This window comes from Loxodonta africana, chromosome 17 (genome assembly GCF_030014295.1).
Source record: "Loxodonta africana isolate mLoxAfr1 chromosome 17, mLoxAfr1.hap2, whole genome shotgun sequence".
Taxonomy (NCBI): domain Eukaryota; kingdom Metazoa; phylum Chordata; class Mammalia; order Proboscidea; family Elephantidae; genus Loxodonta; species Loxodonta africana.
Genome location: NC_087358.1, coordinates 42,834,764 through 42,852,667, shown reverse-complemented (window position 1 = coordinate 42,852,667; position 17,904 = coordinate 42,834,764).

Here is a 17,904-nt window from a genome sequence, read left to right as displayed (position 1 = left end):
TGCAAGATGTTGGGAAAGTCCATAAGAGAATATGTGACCAGCATGATGAATGTTTCATCAAATAAAAGACAGGCTTAAAGTATTAAATGATAGCAAGTTAACTTCAAAAGAGAAACAGAACTCTGGAAATGAAATAATATGGTCACTGAAATGAAAACTTCAAATAAGTTTTATTTTTTTTAATTTTTTGTTTTATTTTGGTGAAAATACACATAACAAACCTTACACCAAGACAACAATTTCTACATGTACCTGCGAGTGACATTGATTACATTCTTCAAGTTGTACAACCATTCTCGCTATCCTTTTCCAAATAATTCCACCACAATTAATGTAAACTCAAAATCTCCTAAGCAAAAACTCTTCCTTCCCCCTCCTTTTAACCCCTGGTAATGAATAATAATTTTTGGCTTCCATATATATTTGTTTATTTCATATAAGTGAAATCATACAATATTTGTCCTTTTGTGACTGACATTTCACTTAACACGATGTTTTCAAGGTTCATACATGTTGTAGCATGCATCAGGATTTCTTTTCTCTTCATGGCTGAGTAGTATTCCATTGTGTCTATGTACCACATTTCATTTATTCATTTGTCTATCAATGCATTTTAGCTGCCTTTTTAGACTACACTCCCCTGATTTTTTTCCTACCACACTAGTTATTCCTTCTCAGTTTTCTTTGCTATTTCCTCACCATCTTCCCAACTGCTGTATCTTGGCTCTCTTCTCCTCTCTATCTATAGTGTCTCCCCAGAGAATCTCTTTCAAAACGTAGAAAAAGAAGGAATACTTCCTAACACGTTCTATGTTTTGGAAGAGTTTGAGTAGAACTGGTGTCAACTTTCAAATGATGACTTTTGGAAATAAGAAAAAGTCTAGACACAAAAGAGCATATCCTACATGGCTCATTTTAAATAATTTTAAAACCAGAGAAAACAACTGCATAGTGTTACGAATGAGGATAGTGTTTGCCCTTGAAGAGGATGGATCTAAGATCTGCCTGGGGGTAGCAGGAGAAATTCTGTCTGTTTTAAGTCCAGTGTTTAGTTTGTAAAAATCCATTGATCACTGTACTTTGAAGACATTTGTATTTTTGGTTGTTTAAAAAAAACATTTCTTATGAAAAATTCCAAACAAATAAAAAATGGAATATTCTAATAAGTCATTTACCTATTACTCAGTTCTGACAATTAAAAACTCATGCTCTTTTTTTTATTTATACTCGTATTCTCCAAAAATTACCTTTGAATAGATAATGAATGAGAAATTATCAGAACTGAAAAAAGATACAAAGCTACATAATCAAGAAGTACAATGCCAAGAAGGATAAATGAAAACAAAGCTACATGCAGATGCATCCTAGAGAAAAAGTACAAAATAAGAAACAGTAAACGAATATATACTTTACCAGTAATTATAATAAATGGTATTTAAATAAATCCTGAAATAATTGAAGATTAGGTAAAGAAATAAAGTCTAGACATATGTTATCACAAGAGAAAAATAAAATAAAGGGTTCATTAAGGTCACAAATTAAAAGGACAAAAGTCTTTTTTTTTAAAAAAAAGGACAAAAGTTGTACAAGCAAAACTTCAACAACAACCAAAGCTATCATAGTAATATAAACGCCAGACCAAAAAAAAATTAAGGGGAAAAAAAGTACTGGAGATAAAAAGGGTTATTTCATAATGATAAAAACTTTTCAATTCATTATGAAAAAATGAAATATAATTTACATGCAAGCGTAGCTTAGCTTGAAAATCAATATAAATTACAAAAAGAAAGAGATAAACCGATCATTATAGTGGGAGATTTAAAAAAATATCCACCTAAGAAATTAATAGAATGAGTAATCAAAGATTCAGTTAAATAGAGAAAATTTGAATAAAAAGATTAACAAGCTTGACATCATGGTCCTATAGAACACTGAACCCAACAAATACAGAATAGGTCTTTCCATTCAAACACTCAGAAAACATTCATGTGCTTTAAAGCACATCTCAACAAATTGTAAGGGTTTGGAAGAAAATTACAGCCTATATTACAAAGTTTGTGATTAAATTAGAAAGCAAGAACAAAATGATGACCAGAAAAAATATGATAAGAGATTAAGAAAAAAAAAAAAAAATTCTAAGTCAGAGTCACAATGCTACTAGAAATTGGAAAATGTTTGGAAACTAAAATTAATAAAATACTATATTTTAAAACTTGTTAGCAGAAACTATAATATTACTTAGATGGAAGCTGATGGCAAATCAGAAATAGGCATATTATGGCTTGTAGGTCAAACCTACCATATTTCCTGTTTTTGTGTAACCGTTTGTATCTATATCTATTTATGTATTTTTAGATAGTTTCATTGATTCTTTTTACCATCTTTCTTTTGGTACATTTTTTTAAAGTCTTTTTTTCAACTTTTTTAAAATTTAATTTTGTTGTTGCTGTTGAGAATATACATGGCAAAACACACATCAATTCAACAGTTACTTGTACAATTCAGTGACATTTATTACCTTCTTTGAGCTGCACAACCATTCTCATCTCAACTTTTTCTAGACTATTCCTCCCTCATGAACATAAACTCATTGCCCCCTAATGTTTCTATCTAATCTTTTTAGTTGCCATTGTCAATTTGATCCCATATAGACAGTTTTTAAAAGAGCATAATACTCAAGACGGTCCTTTTTTACTAGTTAAGATAAACTATTGTTTGGTCTTAAGAATACTTCAGGGAATAGTTTGGTTTAAGTTTTAAAGATTATCTCAGGGCAATAGTTTCAGGGGTATATCTATTCTCCATGGCTCCGGAAAGTCTTCAGTCGAAGGGAATTTACAATCCTTTCTGCCTTTTCCCTCTTTTGATCAGAATTCTTCTACGGAATCTTTGATCAAGTGTTCAATGATGGTAACTGGGTACCATCCAGTTCTTCTGGTCTCATGGCAAAGAAGGCAGTTGTTCATGAGGGCAATTAGCCATGCATTCCAAATTCTACATCTAATTCTAACTCTTATTCTTCCTGTATGTCTCCAAGTGAATAAAAAAGAAATAGAGACCAGTTATTGTGCCTTGGATGGTTGCTTGCAGGCTTTTAAGACCTCAGACACTTCACAATGAACTAGAAGGTAGGACAGAAGCATTAAACACGTTATTTGCCAATTAAGTGGAATGTCCCATTAAACTATGACCCTAAACCTCCAAACCAAGGAACCAAATCCCATGAGTTGTTTGGTTATATATAACCAACCTTAGCACCTACTCTTTTTGTTGTCTGTGTCTTTTTTTTTAAAGGGCTGAAGCACACACACAAAGATATGCAACAGAGTACATACGTGGCTTGTATAGCTTAAAATATTCACTCTCTAGCCATTTATAGAAAATGCTTGCTGACTCTTGGCATAAAAGAGTATATTAGAAAAAAAAAAAGAACCAGCTGATCAGAGCATCTTTCTTAAGAAATTAATAAAAGACCACCACTAAAACAAACCTAAAGAAATTAGAGAAAAATAGTCAAGATAAGAATAGAAAGTAATAAAACATATGGTTGTTATCAACAAAGTAAAAGTTGTTTCTTTGAAAAGTGTAATAAAACTGACAAGTTTCCAGTAAGATTAATCAAGAAAAAGAGAGAGTAGGCACACATAAACAGTGTTAGGAATGAAACACGAGGTATAATTACAGAGTATCCAGACCTTAAAAAAAAATATTATTAAGAGAATACAATGAGAAAAAGGACATAACCAGCTGCCTCAGAATGTTAAAAGTTAATGAGACAATACCATGAAAATATTTATGCTAGAAACTTGGAAGACTCATGACACTGGATGTACAATTTCTAAATAAAATATGAGCAAATAAAATCCAGAGATGTATCAAAAATAAGACATTATAATCTAGTTTACTTTAGTCCAAGAATGCAGTTGATTGGATAAATGTTAGAAAATCACTAAATATAATTTACCACAGCAACAAATAAAAGAAACAGGTATGATTATATCAACACATCTGAAAAAAAACAATCAGCAGGATTCCATATATATTCATAATTTTAATAAGTTTTTTGTCAAACTAGAATTAGAAGGGGACATTCTCATCCTAAAAAAAAGAAAAAAAACTTATTAAAGCCATCTACGAAAAGCCAAAAAACTATAGTAGATATCATATTCTGTTCTTTATTCTACTTAATCAGAAATAGGACAAAGAAGATTTCTAATAGCACTCAGAAACTCTGTTCAGATTGTTCTAGTATACCCACCAAGTGAAATATAATAAAAAATAGAAATGAACAGAGTAAGACCTGGAAAGAAATAAGCAAAATTGTCATTATTCAAAAATAATATAGTAGTCTAAATAGAAAATCTGAACTATTTTTTACATATAATTATTAAAACTAATTAGAGATAAAAATCAGTAGTATTTCTATTATTGTTGTTTAGTGCCTTTGAATTGATTTTTGACTCAGAGTGACCCAATGTGACAGAGTAGAACTGCCCTCTTAGGGTTTCCTAAACTGTAATCTTTATCAGAGCAAGTTGCCAAGTTTTTCTCTCATAGAGTGGCTTGGGTGGGTTGAAATAAAAATAGTGTATTAGAGTAAAAAATGTTAGCTGCTGTAGCAACCCAATATCTCCCTGGCTTAACACAAGAAAAAAATCTTTTTTTTCTCACTCATGCCAGAAGTTCAATCAGGTGTTCATTGTACAGTCTTGCAAGTTGTACTCATGGATCAGCCCCTTTTCCATTTTGTATCTCCACTATCTAGGACTTCCTCAGAATTCTTAGCTGAATCTCCTGCATTCATTCAGCCAATAAGCAAGGAAGGAGAGCAATAAATGCTAAGATTAATTAAGGACAAGTCAGTAAGAGATGTACATCACATCAAGGGAATCTTGGAATTGTCATCTTCCCATGTGTCCAGAATGAAAAACAGGCAGGAGGAGATTCCTGATCATCTAGTAGACACTTCTACAAACGTTTTTTTTTTTTTCTTGTTTGCACATATATAACACAGTAACACCCTTTTTAAAGGAAAAACTTCAATTCTCACTGAAGTTGTTGCATTCGTTTCAGAGTCCAAGATCTCCAGATAACGTGGCTTGTTCTCTTTCAAATATACATGTTGTAGTTTGTAGCCTTGAAATTTACAAAATAAAAGGACGGGTTATCTGCCCTCATTGTCACCCCTGCTTCCACACATAGTGGTGAAAAAGGGACAGAATAATACCAGTAAAATCTTCCCATTTCGTGACAGGGTGAATAATGCTCCCCTAAAGATGCGTACATCCGAATTCCCAGAATCTGTATGTTATCTTACATGGTTGTTGTTGTTGCGTGCTGTTCAGTCAGTTCTAACTCATAGCAACCCAGGTGACAGAGTAGAACTGCACCCTAGGGCTTGCTAGGCAGAAATCTTTAGGACAGCAGACCACCAGCAACTTTCTACTGAGGGATGGCTGGTGAGTTCGAACAGCCGTACTAAAGCAGCTGAACGCTTCAACCATTGCACCACCAGGGATCCTTCTTATTTATTAAAGAGGATTTTTCTAATATGATTAAGCTGAGGATCTTGAGATTGGTGAGCTCAATGTAATCACAAGAGACCTTATAAGAGGGAGACAAGAGCTTCAGAAAATAGGGAAGATGGTATGATGGATGATGCTAAGAGAGAAAAGAAATGATACACTGCTGCCTTGAAGATGGAAGAAAAGTTCATGAGTCAAGGAATGCAGGCAGTCCGGAAAAGGCAAGGAAACAGATTCTACCCTAGGTTCCAGAAGGAACACAGTCTTGAGGAAACATCTTATACTTCTTACCTCCAAAGCTCTAAGTTAATAAATTTGTGTTGTTTTAAGTCTGTAAGTTTATAACAGGTTGTTACAGCAACAGAAAATGAATACAGATTCTGATACCTGGAACTGGGGTTCTGCTATAACAAATACAGAAAAAAAAAATTTAAAAAGGTGTAAGTGGGCTTGGAATTGGGTATTGCATACAGTCTGAAGTAAGTATGGAGAACATGGTTAAAAAACAAACAAGCAAAAATCTAAGTTGCTTCGAATAGCCTAGTAGTGGAAGTGTGGATGTTAAATACCCTGCCAGTGCGAGCTCAGGACAAAGTGAGGAAAGTGGTAGATAAACCCTATACTGTGTTCAGAAAACCTAAATCATCATAAACAGAATATTGGTAAAATTATAAACATTAAAGATCACGCCGTGAGGGTAGCAGAGAAGAAAGTAGCATGGTAGAAAACACCTATACCACCTTAAAGGATACCTAAATCATCTTAAATAAACTTTTGTAAAAATATGGATAATTAAAATGCTGCTCTCACAGGCACAGAAATGATGAGCACATAACTGATAACTGAAGGAAATGATAGCCTTGTAATACTATGGCAGAATGTTTCATTAATTGTGTCCTACAATTATGTGCAAAACAAAACTTGTAAGCAATAAGATCTCCAAGCAAAATATTGAAGGCATGCTCTTGTTTTTTTCTTGCTCATTATTGTAAAATTTGAAAAATATGTATGTACACATTGAGGGAAGAACCATTAAGTACAAAGGAACCAGGACTTTATGAGAAATTCTCAGCTTATTCAGACTCCGAAAGACACTAAAATCAGGAGATTCACTGTAAATAATATGGATAAATGAAGAATTAATATATACATATTAATATGTTTCCTAAACATATGAACAACAATGCAGAAAAAGAATAAAAAATATCGGAAGAGGCTTAATCAAATTTTAGTAAGTCTTCAAAATTCAATTTCTAGAAATAGAACTTTCAGATATCTTATGCAAACATTCAAAAAGATACTTGAAAGGACATTCCTTGAAGGATTTTTTTTTTTGATTGTATGTTAGATGAAGGTGAACAGAAGAAACCAGCATCTCATTAAAGAGTTATTATACATATAGTTTTATGAAATTAGTTAACAACCCTATGACATGTTAAACTCTCCCTTCTGGAACTTAGGTTCCCTATTCCCAGCTTTCCTGTCCCCTCCTATCTTCTACTCCTTGGCCCAGGGATGGTATGCCACTTTAGTCTTGTTTTGTTTTATAGGCCTGTCCAATCTTTGGATGAAGGATCAACCTCAGGAGTAACTTCATTACTGAGTTAAAAGGGTGTCGGCGCTATACTCTCGGGGTTCCTCCAGTCTCTGTCAGGCCAGTAAGTCGGGTCTTTTTGTGTGAGTTAGAATTTTATTCTACATTTTTCTTCAGCTCTGCCTGAGACCTTCTATTCTGACCCCTGTCAGAGCAGCCAGTGATGGTAGCTGGGCACCATCTAGTTGTACTGGACTCAGTCTGGTGGAGGTCATGGTAGTTGTGGTCCATGAGACCTTTGGACTAATCTTTCCCTTGTGTCTTTAGCTTTCTTCATTCTCCCTTGCTCCCAAAGGGGTGAGACCAGTGGAGTATCTTAGATGGCCACTCACAAGCTTTTAAGACCCCAGATCTACTCACCAAAGTAGAATGTAGAACATTTTCTTTATAAACTATGTTATGCCAATTGAGCCAGATGTTCCCCAAGACCATGGTCCCCACAGCCCTCAACCCAGTAATTTGGTCCCTCAGGGAGTTTGGATTTGTCTATGGAGCTTCCATGACCATGCCTTATACAAGTTGTGCTGGCTTCCTCAGTTTTGTGTACTGTCTTATCCTTCACCAAATATACCACTTATCTATTGTCTATTTGGTGTTTTTCCATCCCTACCACTCACCTTCCTGCTAGCCATCAAAGATTCTTTCTTTTTGTGTGTAAACCTTTTTATGAGGTTTTATAGTAGTGGTCTCATACAATATTTGTCCTTTTGTGATTGACTTATTTGACTCAGCATAATGCCCTCTAGATTCATCCATGTTGTGAGACTTTTCGCAAATTCATCACTATTCTTTAGCGTTGTATAGTACTCCATTGTGTGTATGTTCCACAGTTTGTTTATCGCTTCATCTGTTGATGGGCATCTAGGTTGTTTCCATCTTTTTGCTATTGTGAACAATGCTGCAATGAACATGGGTGTCTATATGTCTATTAGGGTGATGGCTCTTATTTCTCTAAGCTATATTCCTAGAAGTGGGATTGTTGGCCTTTCTATTTCTGTCTATGTAAGGAAGCGCCATACGGTTTTCCAAAATGGCTGTACTGTTTTGCATTCCCACCAGCAGTTCATAAGAGTTCCAATCTCCATACAGCCTCTCCAACATTAGTTATTTTCTGTTTTTTTTTAATAATTTGTGCCCGTAATGCAAGGGTAAGATGATATCTCATTGTGGTTTTGATTTGCATTTCTCTAATGGCTAGTGATTGGGAGCATTTTCTCATGTGTCTGTGAGCCACTTGAATGTCTTCTTTGATGACATGTCTGTTCATTTCCTTTGCCCATTTTTTAAATTGGATTATCTTTTTGTTGTAGAGGTGTTGGATTTTCTTGTAGATTTTATATTACACCTTTGTCTGATTTGTAATTTCCAAAAATATTTTTTGCAAACTCTATGTTCTCTTTTTACTCTTTTGGTGAAATCTTTTGATAAGCATAAATGTTTGATTTTTAGAAGATTCCAGTTATCTAGCTTATCTTCTGGAGTTTGTGTGTTGTTCGTTGTTGTTCGTATCCTGTTAATGCCGTGTATTAGGGTCTCTAGTGTTGATCCTATTTTTTCTTCTATGAATGTCATAGTTTTTGGCTTTATATTTAGGTCTTTGATACATTTTGAGTTAGTTTGCATATATGGTGTGAAGTATGTGTTCTGTTTCATTTTTTTGCAGGTGGGCATCCAGTTTTGCCAGCGCCACTTGTTAAAAAGACTCCCTTTTCCCCATTTGATGGACTTTGGGTCCTTGTTAAGTATCAGGTGAAAACAGGTGGATGGATTTACATCTGGGTTCTCATTTCTGTTCCATTGGTCAATATATTTGTCATTGTACCAGTACCAGGCTGTTTTGATTACCGTAGCTGTATACTAGGTTCCGGGGTGAGGTCAGGCAGTGACAGTCCTCCTTTTTATTCTTTTTCAATAGTGCTTTGCTTATCCAGGGCTTTTTCCCTTTCCATATAAAGTTAATGATAAGTTTTTTCATCTCTTTGGAGAATGTTTTTGGTATTTGGATCAGTATTGCACTGTATTTGTAAATCGCTTTGGGTAGAATTGGCTTTTTCATAATGTTGAGTCTACCTCTCCATGAGCATGGCATGTTTTTCCATTTATGTAGATCTCTTTCAGTTTCTTCAAGTAGTGTTTTGTAGTCTTCTTTGTATAGGTCTTTTACATCCATTTTATTCTTAAGTATTTTATTTTTTAGGGGCTATTGTTTTCCTTTTCATCATTCTCTTTATTGGTGTATAGGAATCCAACTGATTTTTGTATGTTTATCTTGTAACCTGCTAATCTGCTGAATCTTTCTATTAGTTCCAGTCATTTTCTGGGGAGTCTTTTGGATTTTCTATGTATAGTGTCATATCATCTGCAAATAAGAATAGTTTAACTTCTTCATTACCAATTTTGATGCCCTATATTTCTTTTTCTTTCCTTATTGCTCTAGCTAGGGCTTCCAGCACAATGTTAAATAGGAATGGTGATAAAGGACATCCTTGTCTTGTTCCCATTCTCAAGGGGATTGTTTTCAGCGACTCTACATTAAGAATGATGTTGGCTGTTGGTTTTGTATAGATGCCCTTTATTATGTTGAAGAATTTCTCTTCTATACCCATTTTATTGAGAGTTTTTATCAGGAATGTGTGTTGGACTTTATCAAATGCTTTTACTGCATCAATTGAGATAATCATGTGATAGTTTTATTTGTATGATGTATTACATTGATTGATTTTCTAATGTTGAATCATCCTTGGATACCTGGTATGAATCCTACTTCTATGTGGTGTGTTATTTTTTGATATGATGTCTAATTCTATTGGCTTGAATTTTGTTGAGAATTTTTGCATCTATATTCGTGAGAGATATCGGTCTGTGGATTCCTTTTTTTGTGATGTCTTTGTCTGGTTTTGGTATCAGGGTTGTGCTGGCTTCATAGAATGAATTCGGAAGTATCACTTCCTTTTCTATGTTCTGAAATAGTTTCAGTAGTACTGGTATAAGCTCTTCTCTGAATGCTTGGTAAAATTTTCCAGTGAAGCCATCTGGGCCAGGGCTTTTTTTTGGAAGTTTGTATCATTTTGTGTTAGTTTTCAAAGGTAGTGGTTTCCTAGAAATTTGTCGATTTCCTCTAGGCTTTCAAATGTGTTGGACCATAGTTTTTCATAATACTCCATTACGATGCTTTTCATTTCAGTTGGGTCTGTTGTAATGTCCCCCGTTTCATTTCTTATTTAGGCTATTTGCATCCTTTTCTGTTTTTCTCTTGTCATTTTGGCTAGTGGTTTGTCAATTTTGTTGATCCTTTCAAAGAATCAACTTTTGGTTTTGTTGATTCTTTCTATTGTTTTTCTCGTCGCTATTTCATTTATGTCTGATCTGATCTTTGTTACTTGCTTTCTTCTGGTGGTTGTGGTCTTTTGCCGTTCTATTTCTATCTGTTTGAGTTGTGTAGCTAATGTTTTGATTTTGTCCCTTTCTTCTTTTTTGATGTGTGCATCTATTGGTATAAATTGACCTCTGAGCACTGCCTTTACTGGTTTTCAAAGTTCTTGGTATGATGTGTTTTCATTCTCATTTGATTTTAGGATTTTTTTTGATACCATCTCTGATTTTTTCTATTACCCAGTGGTTGTTAAGCAGGATGTTATTCAGTTACCACGTAACTGATTTTTTTTTTTTTTCCCCTTGCTTTTCCTGTTGGTAGTTTCTACTTTGATGGCATTGTGGTCAGAGAAGATACTTCGTATTATATCAATGTTTTGGATTTTTTTGAGGGTTGCTCTGTGGCCTAAGATGTGATCTTTTCTGGAGAACATTACATGTGCATTAGAAAAGAATGTGTCCTTTACAGCTGTTGGCTGTAGTGTCCTACATATGTCTATGAGTTCAAATTGGCTGATTGTACTCTTTAGCTCTTCTGTACCTTTGCTGAGTTCCTTTGTAGATGTTCTGTCCTTTACCAAGAGTGGTGCATTGATATCTCCTACTATTACTGTGGAAGTCAATTTCTCTTTTCATTGCTGTTAGAGTTTGTTTTATATATTTTGGGCCCTGCCATTGGATGCATAGATACATATTATGGTTATGTCTTCATGATGGAATGTCATTTTAATCATTACATAATGCCCTTCTTTATCTTTCATGGTAGGTTTTGTTTTAAAGTCTATTTTATCTGAGATTAGTGTTGCCATTCCTGCTCTTTTTTGGTACCTGTTTGCTTGATGTATGTTTTTCCATTCTTTGATTTTTAATAAAGTTAATATCTTTGTTTCTAAGGTGTGTCTCTGTAGACACCATGTTGATGGATCCTGTTTTTTTGTTTTTGTTTTATCCATTCCATCACTCTCTGTCTCTTTATGTGTGCATTTAGGCCATTCCCTTTCAGTGTAATTATTGGTAGGTATGAGTTTATGAGCTTATTGCTGTCACTTTGCTGTGCTTTTATTTGTTTTTTGTGGTGCCGACATTTTTCTTGTTCCTCTTACTATCCTGTGCTGAATTTCTTTGGTTTGTGGATTTTTTTCTCATTTCTTTTGTTTTTGTAATTTTTATTTTTACAGAGACTTTAGGTTTTTCTTCTTTATTTTGATGAATAGGTTTATTAACTTCCTTTGTGATTACCTTGAAGTTTACCCGTATCTTCCTAGGTTTGAACCAGTCTTTTATTACTTAGTATCGCCTTGCCTTTCTCTCCATTAGAAAGTTCCTACAGTGGTTATTCCCTTTTATTATTCTGACATTGTTGTCATTTACAGATTAACCTCTCTGGTTCCCTGTTGCAATTCTTTTGGCTTAAGACAGTCCTTGGGAGTTCATTTCTTAGGTTGGTATCTGGCTGGTAAGATCTTGCATCTTAGATTCAGGCTGTTATCTCATGTTGTTTGTTCTCAAACCGAAGGGCTCCCTTTAATAATTCTTGTAAGTTTGGTTTGGTTTTTACATATTCCCTTAATTTCTGTTTATCTGGAAATGACCTAATTTCACCAACATATTTGAATGAGAATTTTGCAGAATATATTATTCTTGGTTGGAAAATTTTTTTTTTTTCTGTCAAGGTTTTATGTATATCACCCCACTGCCTTCTTTGCTGCATAGTTTCTGCTGAGTAATCAGAGCTTAGCCTTATTTTACCCCTCTGTATGTGACTTTTTGTTTTTCTTGAGCTACTCTCAAGAGTCTTTGTTTGCCTTTGGTTTTAGCAAGTGAGATTATGACATGCCTTGGTGATTTTCTTTTGGGGACCTTCCTATATGGGCTTCATTGAACTTCTTGGATGGTCAGCTTTTTCATCTTTCATGATAGTAGGAAAGTTTTCTGTCAGCAATTCTTCTATGATCCTCTCTGTGTTTTCTGTTTTCTCCCCCTGGTCTGGAACTCCAATCGCTCACAAATTTTTGCTTTTGATTGTATGCTACATCATTCTCAGGTTTTCTTCATTTTTCTTTCTTTTTTTTGGTGATTTTTCCTCAAACAATGTGGTATCCAAGTATTTGTTGTTAATTTTAGTGATTCTGTCTTCCATCATTTCAAACCTGCTCCTTAGACCTTTTATGACACTGTACAGTTCTGAAATCTTATTTATCTTTGGATTTCTAATTGTTTTTGTGTGACTTCTAGTTGTGAATTTATTTTGGCATTTTGTTCCTGTATTATTTTCCTGAATTATTCCACTTTTTTGTCTGTATTTTCCATGATTTTGTCTACCTTTCCCATGAGTTTATTATTTTCTTCATTTTTATCTGCTTTTTGCTTCAACTCTTGGAGAGCTCTGAATGTTAGAGATTCGAGTTCCCTATCAGGTAGTTCCAGTGCCTTTTTTTCTACTGTAAAGTCATCTGGTGTTTTATTCTGAATGCCTACTATAACCATTCTGTCCTTTTTTTTTTTTTTTTTTTAATGTTTTGATATTGTCTGCTGTCTTCAGGACATTTGATAGTTATTTTGTTTATTGATGGCAGATTTGTTTGTTTTGTCCTCCTTTTTTATTTAATTTGGTTATGTCTGAGCAGGCAGGCTGTGCGTTCTTTGTTGTTTGCTCATCTGTGGTCATGATATTTTTCTCCTCCTTATCCAATGGGTGGGGCCAGTCATTCAGTTATGGTGCATCAGGGCAGGTCCAGCTGAAGGGGAGGGGCTGTGATGAGTTGTTTGTGGCACTACTGGGCTGACAGGGCAGGCTGGAGTTCAGTTCAGGGTGAGTTCCAATAGGCCATCCCTGTGTTGTTTGGGGGTGTGATGTTAAGTGCATGGTGCAGATAGGTAGGAGGGAGGGGGAAGGTTATGATGTTCAGAAATGAGTTGGATAAGGGAAAAAAGAGAAAGATGAGAGAGAAACAGGAGTCAAAAATAAAAAAGTGCTGACGGAGACTGGCATTGGAGTGGAAAGGTGAGAAACCAAGAAATGAAGGAAAAAAAAGAAAAAACTTGAAAATTTTTTTTAAAAAGCAAGAAATGTCCCCAGGGATCACAGTGGCAACCAGGGAAGTGGCTCCCAGGGCCTTGGGGCACAGCCCTTTTAGAAGAGGTGGAGATGGCACACAGTGCCAGGCATTCAGGAGACAGCAAAAGAAGGAGAGTAGAAGTGAGAAATGAAGAAAAACAAAAAGAAGAAAGAAAAAATGAGGAAAAAGAAAGAGAGAAAGAAAGAAAGGAAGGAAGGGAGGGAGGGAGGGAGGGAGAGAGAGAGAGAAAGAAAAGAAAGAAAGAGAGAGAGAGAGAAAGAAAGAGAGAAAGAGAGAGAGAAAGAGAGAGAAGAAAGAAAAAGAAAGAGGGAGGGGGGAGAGAGAAAGAGAGAGAGAGACAGACAGAAAGAGAGAAAGAAAAGAAAAGAAATGCCCCCAGGGATCCCACTGGTGACTGGGGAAACGGCTCCCAGGCCTCGAGGCACAGGCCGTCTAGACGCGGCAGAGATAGCACACAGCACCAGGTATTCAAGAGACAGGAAAAGACGGAATGTAGAAAGAGACAAGAAACAGAGAAATGAAGAAAAACAAAAGGAAAAAATAAAAAAATATAATTAAATAAGCAAAAAAGAAAGAAACGCTCCCAGGAATCCCACCAACAGGCCTGTGCAGACCAGGGAAGTGGCTCCCACGTTGCGCAGTATAGCCTGGCTAGAAGGGGCAGAGATGGCACGCCAGGTATTCAGGAAACAGAAAAAGAAGTTAAGTAGAGAGAGATTAAAACTCGAGAAATGAAGAAAAACAAACAAGGAAAAAAAAGGAAAAAAGAAACAAAGGTCCTACGGATTCCACCAGCATGCGAGTACCAAGGAAGCAGTTCCCCAGCTGAGCAGCACTTCACAACCTGTCAAGAAGAAGCAAAGATGGCACACGGAGCCAGGCATTTGAAAGAAAGGAGGCATAGGAGGTGAGAGACAGGGAAGAAATCAAAACAGGCCATAAAAAGCTCCACCAGCAGCAAAGAAATGGCACTGAAGAAGCCAGCCACTGGGTGGAACGAATCCAAGCAGCACGGAGTCGGCACCTCCCAGCTGAGGGACTGCAGCCATCCGGGAAGCAGTGGAGGCTTAGAGGGAAGAATGGTGTGGTGTGGTGTGGGAAAGTGTGTGTAGCTGGTTCCCAGATGCTCTGTCTCTTGCTGTGAAGCTGGTTTCCGGTACTCCCTGTCCACTGATCTCTGTCATGAGTCCAGGATGACAAATTCGTGCTGCTTTAGCTGACAGAGGACCTCCATCCCGTACCTCTCTTGACTCTCTGTTCTCTATCAGTGTCTTATTCCATTCAATGTTTGCTTGAGTTCTTTATCTCTTCATTTGATGCTTAGGGTTCCAGGAATGACATTTGTCCCTGTTTTACTTAGTTTTTTCAGGTCTTCTCTGTGGAACAACAGCATGATGCTTCTGTCTATACTGCCATGTTGGCTCCTTGTTCACGCCTTACCAAATTTTTGAAAGAGCAAGCAATAAGAATTGATATGATTGGACTAAGTCCAATCATATAAGAGAATGCTATTTCACTAATAAAAGAATAAACTCTATCAAAATATACTGGTATGGAAAATATCCAGACACATTCTTTAGCTGAAAAAAAAGCAATATGCATAATATGCTTCCATTTATGTAGAGAAAGAAGCTGTGTTTCTGTAAGTACATACAAAGCTGTTAACTGTTGTTTTAAAACAGGGAGTTAAGGATGATATAGGAATGGAGTAAGACAATATGTTGTACATCCTTATGAATTATTTGAAATTTTACTTTGTCTTGTGTTACTTTTCAATTAAAAAATATGATCCGATTAAATGACAGATTAAATAATAGCAACCATTGTTTTCAAGTATAATGATGACATCAGATTTCTTTGGCAAAAGCTGTAAAAATCCCTGCATGAAATCTGTTTTCTGTGTTTGCTGTTACCATAAAATGTTATTAAAGAAGTTATCCAAAATATTACTTAGTATCCTCTGTATTTATAAATTTACATTGCTAAAATTTATTTCATGATAAATATATTTTTTTCTGATAAACATTGTTTCTGGAAAAAATAATAATGCAACCATAACATGTATTACTTTTTCTAAGCTTCTCAAGACTCTTCATACCAAAATTAAGATTTACTTGTGAAATATATTTGTCCTTCAATTCTACCCATTTGTGTTCTCTTTTGAACTTCATTGTCTTATTTATAGTTTTTACAATTTTATAACTTGTGGATTTTAAGTCACACAGAATGGAAAATTTTATCTATATAAATATGTATAGAGTAGGTCACCATCTATGAATATACATATCTTACATGAACATTAAAAAGTAAATTTGGACCTCCATTACTGGGATCTGTAAATATAAAAATAGTGTTCACATTATAATTTAATGTAGTTTTTATATATTAGTATATCTTCTTAATAAAAGCATCTTATGATCTTGAAAATATATCTTGTACTGGTGTATATAAAGAGCAGGAACCAAAGTAATCCAGGAAAACTAAAAGCATTTTAGTGTGTTGTTTAAAGAGAAAGTTCAACAGGCAGTAAATTAATCCATATGAGTATAATTATGGACCTATCCAAACATAGCAAAAAAACAAAAAACAAAAAGTAGTTGAGAAATAAGGAGTGGTTAAGCCATGTAAACTGCAAATTTCTATATAAATTACTTGGCACCGAATTTTTGTTAAATATTTAACGTTTCTAGGATGGATTCCTGCTTATACATCTGTTTTTGCTTTGCTCTACAGAGAAAAGTGGAGCAGATGGGGACAGTGAGACAATATAAAGATAATTCTTCTTCCTGAATGTGAATTCACTAAATATTTAGGATCTTGGCAGCAGCAGTCATGTACCGTACACAGAATGACAGTACTATAATCTCACCATCCCTAGATGGCAGCTGTTTTATATTATTGACCTATTTTTCCCCAATATTTTCACACACTCACATTACACATTTGAGTGTGTATGTGTATGCATGCGTACATATATGCATATAAATGTGTATGTATGCATCTGCATGTATGTATATATATATAAATTTTCATTTTTCGATTAACATTTCATCATAAATATCTTCCATACACAATATTCTATCATATGAATATATATAACATTTAACTATGAATTGTTATTTAATATTTTTGTACCACTTAATTCTAAGATGAATATTAATCTTTATATCATACCTAACGATTTTCTTTATGTAAATGACTAAAAGTCAATTTTCTGAGGCCACAAAAATAATCATATTTTTAAGTGTGTTGGCCCTTATTGAAAGCTGGTGTGTGTGGGTATATGTAAAAATGGCTTGGGGACCGTGTCTGACCTCCTCTAACTTTACAAATGGAAAGGAGGCTCAAGATCAACAGCCCAAGGTTGATTCCCATGAGGCGGCGGTCAGACATGCCTTCTCTCTTCACCGTCTTTACCATTTCTGACACCAAACAACCTTCCCACAGCAGAATTGTTCTCTGCCGGGTTCGATTATTTATTGCAATGGCTACATAGAACTCACAGTTATGGGGCTTATTAGGGAAATAATAGTTACAGCTCAGGAATACTCAGGAAAAAGTTCTTCCATCAGGATAACCTCTCCTCAGCTGTGCTTGTAGGCATGTCTCTCCCTGGTCCTTGGCCTCTGCCCAAATGCACTCAGCTTTCTTTCTTCGTGAGCAGTAAAACACATGGCATCATCTCCTGCTGCCAGGTCTCTGCTCCAGGGTCTCTCCTGCCTGCTTCTCACCATCTTCAGGGTTACAGCTGGCTTTCTCTCTCTCCATGTCCTGCTTCCAGGAACTTCTCAGTACAGGGATCCTGGTTTCAAAATGATGTGCTCTCCACTCCTGGCTATTCTTCCTCTGTGGTGGTAAGATCCTCCTCTCTGGTCTGGAATTGGCTCTTTTAAGGTAAAACTGATCAATCCCCTTGGTGGGCCACAATTACCTTATCACACAATCCTGCCCAATCGCCTGGGTGGGAGTTACAAGACCATGGCTAGAAAGGCCACATACAAAAGTAATTAATTGCACTGTAGTAGGCACATACAAACAATGGTTAATATATATCTCTCTCTCAAAAAGAAGCATATCTTAGAAGCCCATCTTTTAGTTGGCAAGATTAGAATTAGATGGTTGATCATATACGCCATCCATACAAATCACTCTAATGATATTTATGTTAGTACATCAATAAATGACCAAAACTTTAAAAGCTCAAAAATAAATAAAATGAATCCCAAGAGGAAACATAAGAAGTTATTCAGGCAAATAGTACATATTACAGCAGAGTTTTTATGTCTATGATAGAACCCAGTGCCCTTGGATATATCTTGTTGCTGATTTTCAA